The 8,740-nt window shown below is 49.0% G+C and overlaps 1 protein-coding gene across 1 annotated transcript in view; it reads left to right on the top strand.

The window, feature by feature from the left end:
• The first annotated feature begins 1,379 nt into the window (after positions 1–1,379).
• Positions 1,380–8,740, top strand: part of FBXO46 (F-box protein 46) — a 16,604-nt gene continuing 9,243 nt past the window's right edge. Inside the window, exon 1 of the mRNA XM_005863415.2 lies at positions 1,380–1,457. The gene's annotated coding sequence lies outside the window, so the exon portion shown is untranslated. The remainder of the gene's footprint in view (positions 1,458–8,740) is intronic.

Genomic DNA, 8,740 nt, shown 5'->3' with positions numbered 1-8,740 from the left:
ACTGGAAGCGGGAAAGGGCAGGGTGCGAGTGGACGTGCGCACGCGCGCCGGGCGAAGGGCCCTGTCTTCTAGCATGGCGCGAACTCGGCCTCGTGCCTCCTGACACTTCCTTGCTGGAGCGCGCCAAAGTGCCGACCAATCAGCGCTCAGTCAGCTGCACGTCTGCGCTGTGGATCCCGCCCCCGCCCCGCCTGGCCACGCCTCCACAGACCGCGCCCCCTAGGGGCTCTAGCTGGTCCTGGGCCCGCGGTTCCTAATGGAGAGGAGGCGGGGTCTTCTCAACTGCCACCTCTGGACTGTCCTGTCCCCCTTCAGTCCCTCCTTGTCCCATTTCCATCTTTTCCCGTCAGCGCGTATCTCACGAGGGCCTACTGTTGCCAAGCACCACGCGGCAGGTTGGGAATTTAGCCGTGATTTTCCCAGCTCAGTCTGGAAGGCTCACGGAGCTTGGGAATACAGTGAGGCAGGGGCTAATTGCAGTGCAATACATTGAGAAAACCAAAGAAGGGGACCATTGGAATTGGGCCTTAGTAGCAGTTCCCTTCGTGAAGATGTATGTGCTTTGATATAGCAAACTCTCCATTTTAGAAAGCTCACTCTCATGGCCGACCAGGAGGATGGCCTGGAACGTAAACGCAGGATGGAGTCCCCGGTGTCCAACACATTTCAGTTCCAGTCACTTTCTCGCTGTGCTGCCATGGAGAAGAGGTTTAATCTCTTTCTGCCATATTTATAATTTTGGAATAATTCTTACTAGGGCTGTCTGCAGGGTGTCTCATATAATTAACATGCGGCAAGTTGGGAATTTGCACTGTTTTTACACTTATTTACGCCGTTCCGGGTGTTTGTACAAGATACACAAAGGTGCCTGTCCTCGTGGAGCTTGTATTCCTACTACGATGTGGACAAGTTCCTAGCACATGGGGTATCTTCCCTTCCAAAGCTTAATTTTCACATTTGTAAATTAGGAGGTGGTGGTAAGAAAACCAGGAGGGGGAGGGGAATGGATGGGACAGTGTTTGACGAAATACAGGGCACTGTTAATTATTGCGTTAATCAGTTTAAGTAAATCGATAAACTTGTCCTTTCCAAATTCTCCACCTCTCACAGCCTTCCCTTTGCAATTTTCTCAATTCTCTTTCCAAGGGCCCCGGGCCAAAATGGAGGAGGCTGGACTCCATCTCCCAGAGCGCCTGGCGGGGGCGCTCTCTGCGCCTGCGCTGCCAAGTGCTCTCTTTGCCTCCAGGGAATTAGAGTCATTCTTTTCCTCAGCCCGCCCAGTTTGCTTCCTTCCCCACCTCCAAGCTTGACCGTGCTGCCTTCTGGGAGGTGTAGTCCGTGGCCGCGCGGACTCCAATTCCCAGCGGGCTTCGGGGCGAGAACCCGGAAGGGGAGGCTGGAGAGGAGCGAGTGGGGGGAAACCCGCGTAGCTGAGGGAGCTTCGGCGCGGGGAGATGGTGAGAACCCTGAGCGGGGGCCGGGGGGCGCTTATGAGCCGAGGCGGGGGTTCGGGACCGGGTGGCGACAGGGAAGAGGTAGGGGCTAAAGAAAGGGCTGGACGAAGGGAAATCGCTGCGGGGAGGGGGTTGGGGGGAATGGGAGCCGGAGGGAGTAGAGGAATGGGGGCTGGGGATGGGTGTTGGAGGTGGCGAGGGAGTCGAGCTTTGGGATTGATTGTAAGGGGCTCAGAGCTAGAGAAGGGAGTCCTGAATTGGAGAAAGGACTAGGCGTCCAGGCAGAGGCCCTGATGGGGGCAGTTTTGAGGGGGTTAACCGGGGGGATATGAAAAAGCATGGGTGGTCAGGGCTAGATGAATGAGGGGGTCTGGAGGTTTCGAGGGAGAGGCCAGTTGTGGATGCGGTGGATGTGGGCCTCTGGGTCGGATTGGGAACCAGGGAGCAAGTTTAGATAGTGGGCAAGAGAAATCAATGGTCGAGTGGTGTGTGAGTTGGGCTCCAGGACTGGGGCTGGGATGGGAACGTGAGATGAGGAGCCTGGACGTAGCGATAGTTTCTGTAGCCCAGCCAGCGACTCCCGACAAACTGGACAGTCGGAACTGTAAGATAATATGACCAGACCGGTCATCGAGACAACCTTTTGCATTCTTATTTCTGCAGTGGGATTTAGAAAAGTGTAGTGGGTTATGTGTATGGGTCGACCAGCGTTCAGATCTCTTATGCTGCCACTCCCTTGTGGCCTGTTGCACGTCTCCCCTCTCTGAAACTCGGTGTGCCCTTATCTGTATTGTGGGAACAACTTGCCACTGAGAGGAGGGGAGGCGCCATAAGATCGCTACCCTGGCTGGCCATGAGTCCTCAGGCTCAGAGCTGTGAGTGAGAAGTTCCCCACCCCAGGAATGTGACTGGGTCACAGGTGCTAATGGATTCCCTCCTTTTCAGTCCAGCCCCCCGGGGCATTTTCTGAAAACCTGACACTGATCTGGGCACACCCTAGTTCAGAAGCATGCAGGGCTCCCCTCTGTCTAGTACAGCTAACACTTAACCAGATTACAGCTAACACTTACTGTTTAGGAAGTGCTTGGCCCTGTTCTTAGCCGCTTGTGCACATTAACTCATTTAATTCTGACGACACTCCTCTAAGATGTAGGTGCTGTTATTTTCATTCTACAGAAAGGCAGCAGAAGCACAGAGAGGTTAAGCAACTTTCCCAAGGCCATCCAGCATTAAATGGTAGATTTAGGATTCCAACCTAGGCATCCGGGCTCAGAATCTGGCTCCCACCACGGTCATTTAGTCCCCTCTCCTTGGACTGAAGTACAGTGTCATGAATAGAGTCATGAGCGGGACAGAGACTTTCCTTCTGTTTGAATTTTAGTTCTGCCATTTGCTTGCTGTGTAAGTCTTTTGGCCCCTCCTCAGCTATAGAATGGGATCCGTAACCCTGGGAAGGTTATAATGGAGGTTCATGGAGGTAAACATGTAAAGCGCTTGGAGTAAGTGCTCAGTACATGAGTGTCTTTTTTTTTTTTTTTTTTTTAACATGAATGGGAAATACAGAAGTCAGTAGAGAGGGACCAGTGAGTGAGACATCAACCAGGCTGCCTCCTTCCTTTTCTCTCCCAGGTCCACCCATATCCTGACTCTTCTAATTCCCCATCCTCTACCCCTGGGCTCCCCAGGTGACTCCCCAAGGGGGTGCTCAGAAACTCAATCTGTCCTCATTCCCATCTCTATCCCCAGCCAAATATAAATAATTCACTTGCCAATGCCCAGCCTGGCCCAATTCCAGGTATTCAATGAATAGGAAATCTTTCTAACAACTGTGAGTTGTTGTTTGTTTGTTTTTCACCCCTCACACTTTTGGTCATTAGGGCCTCACATGGCAATTCAGCAACTTTGTAAATTTATCTTGAAACAGTTTGGTCCTGAGTTTATCTTGAAAGTTCTCGACTGTGATAGAAAAGCATTGATGTCAGATAGGTCCAGGTTCGAATCCCCACCTCTGCCGCCGTGTGTCCTTAGCCATGTTGCGTTCTCACTCTGGACTTCAGTTTTCTTATATGTAAAATGGGACTACATTCCAACCATGAGGCTCTTGTAAGGAGTTGATGAGGTTAATATATGACATGACTAGTGCTTATGAAGCCCTTAATAAGTGCGAAGTCTTTTAATGATTTTCATTCTTTCAAGAACAATTTATTGAGCGTGCACTCCAGAACCAGAACATCCAGATTTGAATCCTGGTGCCATCACCCACCAACTGTGTGACTTTGGGCAAGTCATTTAACCCCTCTGGACCTCAGTTTTCTCTTCTGGGAAATGTGGGTTTATTTCTTGAGTAGTCCACAGTGTTGATAAAGCACCTACTGTGTGCTGGGGCCTGCCCTCGGGGAGCTCGTTGTTGCCACAACGCTGGGGCACTTTTGCAGCTCTGGTGGCACTTGTGTTCCTTTTTCTGGTTTGCGTTTCTCTATTACTGATTCACTTCCAGCCCCTCATGCCAGCGTTGCCTGCTTGTCATTGTTTTCATGGATTTTCAACACTTTGTCTCCAACTCTCAGTGAATTATCTGTAATCATATAGCTTTGAGGAAAAGTTGCCAACCTCTCATTCATCCTTGTTCCTGTATGTCACGTCTGGGCGCCCTGGGTGATGTGACAACACCCCCTCCCCTTTCCTTTGTTTGTCTTAGAAAATATGTCTGTGTTCTAAGTTATTTTGCCTTTTCTTGACATCTTAAATGTGTTTCTAGCCTGTGTTTGTCTGAAGCTTACTTGTACAAAATGCTGCTTTTTTTTAAAACCACTTTTAATGGTATATTTCTAGCAGCTGTGGTAATCCGTATTATTCCTAAAAGCACGGGTCTTCTAAAAAGACGTGGCTACCCTAGCCGGTTTGGCTCAATGGATAGAGCTTCGGCCTGTGGACAGAAGGGTCCCGGGTTCGATTCCGGTCAAGGGCACGTACCTCGGTTGCAGGCTCTTCCCTGGCCTGGGCTTGCTCAGGGCGCGTGCAGAAGGCAACTGATCTATGTGTTTCTCTCACATTGATATTTCTCTCTGTCTTTCCCTCTCTTCCACTTTGTCTAAAAATCAATGGAAAAATACCCTCAGGTGAGGATTAAAAAAATAATAAGTGGGGGGAAAAGAAAAGACGTGGCTTATTACCTGTTTTGTGATGCCATCTGACACCTTCATTAAGATCATAACTTCCCACCAGGCTGGTGTGGCTCCATTGGTTAGAGCAGCATCCTATACACTGAAAGTTGGCGGCATACAGGAGGCAACCAATCGATGTTTTTTTCTCTCTCTCCCTTCCCTTCTCTCTAATATCAATAAGCATATCCTCAGGTGAGGATTAAAAAATAAATGAATAAACAAAATAGAAAAAGATCTGACCTTCCTCCGTCCTATACATCCCGATCCCTTTTACTGTGTTAGTTTTTATGGATTTTTAATACCTTGCCACCTTGAAATTTACTGTGTATTTATTGATCCTCTCTCCAGAACAGTGCCTGGCATACAGTAGCTGCTCTGTAAATATCTGTTCAATTAATAAGTGAGATCCAATACCCAACAGGAACAAAGGAAGGGCCATATCTTGGTTATTTTGAGGGACTAGGCCAGCTGTGGGCAAACTATGGCCCGCGGGCCGGATACGGCCCCTTTGAAATGAATAAAACAAAAAAAAAAAAAAAAAACCGTACCCTTTTATGTAATGATGTTTACTTTGAATTTATATTAGTTCACACAAACACTCCATCCATGTTTTTGTTCCGGCCCTCCGGTCCAGTTTAAGAACCCATTGTGGCCCTCGAGTCAAAAAGTTTGCCCACCCCTGGACTAGGCTCAGATTAATTTCAGAATGTGAAATAAAGAGGGAAGAAGTCTTTGGCTCCCATCAGTGACGTCCAAACTCTTAAGTAGTCTTACTTTTTCTTAATAATCCCAGCACCTGAATAATGAGGCTCCCCTTGGTGCCTAGCTGGCACTGATTGCTCTCCTGGGTTGATCTCAGTAAATCATCAACTAACCCGTGAGTGGGTGCTGTTATTATCTGCATTTGACAGTGGGGGAAACTGAGGCATGGAGGGTTAAGCATCCTGCCTGAGGTCACTATCCCAGAAATGGGGAGCACTGGGGTGCTGACAGGCCCTTCCTGGATTCTGTCTGTGTCCTGGGTCTCTAGACCCTGACAATTTGGATTTACATGATTCCTACTGTTAGCGAGCTTACTAACTAGTCAGAAAGGAAAACTCTGATGTGAGGGCGATCTGGCTGCGACATCTGTCACCCCATTGATCGCCAGGGTTGATTCGGCTGATCTGGCCGGCTAGGCGGGTGTCCCCTCCTCCCTCACCGATCCATGTGCATCCTCCTGAAGCTGTGCTCGGTCTAAGAGGAGGACCTTCCCCCAGAGGAGAGGACCGGTCTTCGGTCAAGGGTATATGAGTAGCTGCGCTCCCCTGCTAGAACCTCCAAACAAGGTCTCAAGGTCCATTTGTAGGAGAACGTAGGGGTAGTCAAGCTTCCAAGACTCCGGACACATCCAAATGAGGCGCTGCACATGGCAGTCTGCCTTTTAAAAAAAGAGAGAGAAAAAAAAAGAAAGAAAGTAAAACTTGCCAGAGAGAGCGGTCAGCAGATCCTGCAGCCTAAAAGCCAAGATGGGTATGGATGGATCAGGATTATGGACAGAGTGGTGGTGGGGTGAGTGGCAGGGTCTAGAGCAGCGGTTCTCAACCTGTGGGTCGCGACCCCTTTGGCGGTCGAACGACCCTTTCACAGGGGTCGCCTAAGACCATCCTGCATATCAGATATTTACATGACGATTCATAACAGTAGCAACATGACAGTGATGAAGTAGCAACGAAAATAATTTTATGGTTGGGTCACAACATGAGGAACTGTATTTAAAGGGCCCGAAGGTTGAGAACCACTGGTCTAGAGAGTTGGGGATAGAAGGAGCAGGACCAGGAAGAGGGCCATGGTGCTCTGCCGCTAACTCCTGTGTGATTGAGCAAGCGTATCCCCTGAGCACCTGCTCTGTGCCCAGCCCTGTGCTGGGCATGACCCCGACAGCCCTCACGCTGGGATGGAAGCACCCCTAGGTGGGGGAAGGGGAGTCAGTTTCTGGGGTGGGGGGGGGCAGGCATCTGTTTTTTATCATTTCCTTCTGTCTTTGGTTTGCTGTCGATGTTGTTTACAGCATCTTAAGTTGCACACTTAGCTCCTTAATTGTCAGCCTTTCTCCTGTCTGTGCGTTTCTGCTGCACAGCTGTCCGGGTCTCTCCCTGGGATTCCTGCTGCCTCTTTTCTGGGCTGGATCATATTTATCTAATCTGATCACTTCCTCCTTTTTCTTGGTTACCCCTTCATTTTTGGAGAAGCAAATTCTCCAGTAGCTTCCTGAGCAGGGGTTTATGGACATGTATTCTTTTTATGAGTTTGCGCCTCTTGTGGAAGGGTTTGAAGCAGGGGAGGGGAGCGCTGTGGCCCTGATTTGTGTCTGGAAAGCTCTCTCCGGCTGGGATGGGGTGGGAAGAGCTGAACTATCCCAGTGAGCCAAGTGTGGAGGCCGGAGCTGCACCTTCGAGGAGAGGCCCGGCCTTCCAGAAACCCACAGGTGGAGGGGAGGTCATTGTCATTCAGCAGTGCCAGGTGCTGCAAGAGGAAGAGAGCCCATGTGGCTTGGGAGGGCATTAGGACACCTTCGTCCTGGGCGCAGGATTCCCACAGGGGTGTGTGGCTGGAACCAAGAGGTCCCAAATAGATGATGTCCTGAGTGAGTGCTAGGAGTTTGTTCATTCACTCAAACTAATACGCATTGCACACCTACGAGGCGCTGGGGCATTGTGTCTCACACTCAAATGTGCGTACCGCTGCGCTAGAGATCTTGTTGCAGATCACGCTCTTACTCAGCAGGTGGAGGCTGCGGAATGTCTAACAGACACTCCCAGGGGCTGCTGCCCTGGGACCACACAGAGTAGCCAGGTGCTCAGCGCTGTTCTAGAAGCTGGGGATATAGCAGTGACAAAACTAGCCCAAAATAGTGCCGGGCGGAGGGGGGGTGGGGCTTTTATTTTAGTGAGGGGAAGCTGACAAACTTTATAAGTGACATTTATAGTATATTAGATAGTAATGTATGCTAAGGAGAAAATAAATCAGGGAAGGGGTATATGTCTGTTGGGGCGCGAGCAAGGGCGGGGGGCGCGTGCTGCAGTTTTAAATCAAGGAAGGTCTCTTGAAGGTGATTTCTGAGCCAAACCTGGAGGAGTAAGGGGGAAAGCCTTGTGGATTCTAGGGAAGAGCATCCTGGGCAGGGCGATCAGAGAGTGCAAAGGTACTGAGGACTGAACAAGATGACCCTTGCAAAGTTTTCTGTATACTCAGTGAATGAAGCCATGAACTTGTGCTCTGGAGACAGCCGAGTTCATTCGATTCAAAGTTCTTGCCACAAAGCTGTGTCCAAAGCCAATTACTTAGCCATTCTGTATCTCCATGTCCTAATCTTGGACAGGAGATTAAAAACAGTGAGATATGAGAATTGACCGAGTTAATGTTTATAGAGCACTGAGAGCAGAGCCTGGCTCACAGTGAGAGCTCAAGTGATAACTGCTGTTGTGATCATCATTTTCCCTCTAATGTATTCATGTTGGTCCTGATTGGTCAGTTGGATGTCTGCCCCTCTCCCATGCGCTCTTCCTGGTGAGCTCAGTGCCATCTCTGTGTCCCGAGCACCCAGCCCAAGGCCAGCTCGCAGGAGAACCTCTGGCTGTCAGGCTAGCGATGTATAATGTCGATTCTCAAATTGTTGGGGGCAATCCGTCCAGGGTATTCATTATGTGGTTCGGGTCCTTACTAATTTTATCTTTTTAACTGATCTATATGGAGAGAGATGTTAAGGTTTCTCATTACAATTGTGGATGTGTCAAACTCTTTGTTTTCTTGTGTTTTGCTGTATATATTTTCAGGCTATAGTATTAGGAGCACTTATTATTGTTATTGCTGTTGCTGCTGTTGTTATTATTATTTTGCAGTTAAAAACTCTTTGTTTTCTTGTGTTTTGCTGTATATATTTTGAGGCTATAGTATTAGGAGCACTTATTATTGTTATTATTATTATTATTATTTGCAGTTAAACTTTTATTGAAGACTATCCAGTGGCAAGAATGCCTTGTGTATTATACCGTGTTTTAGACATACATTAAAGAATTCATTAAGACTGATTTTCACAGCCCTAACCGGTTTGGCTCAGTGGATAGAGCGTCGGCCTGCGGA

This window comes from Myotis brandtii, unplaced genomic scaffold (assembly GCF_000412655.1).
Source record: "Myotis brandtii unplaced genomic scaffold, ASM41265v1 scaffold178, whole genome shotgun sequence".
Classification (NCBI taxonomy): Eukaryota; Metazoa; Chordata; class Mammalia; order Chiroptera; family Vespertilionidae; genus Myotis; species Myotis brandtii.
This window is presented reverse-complemented; position numbering and strand designations above follow the sequence as displayed.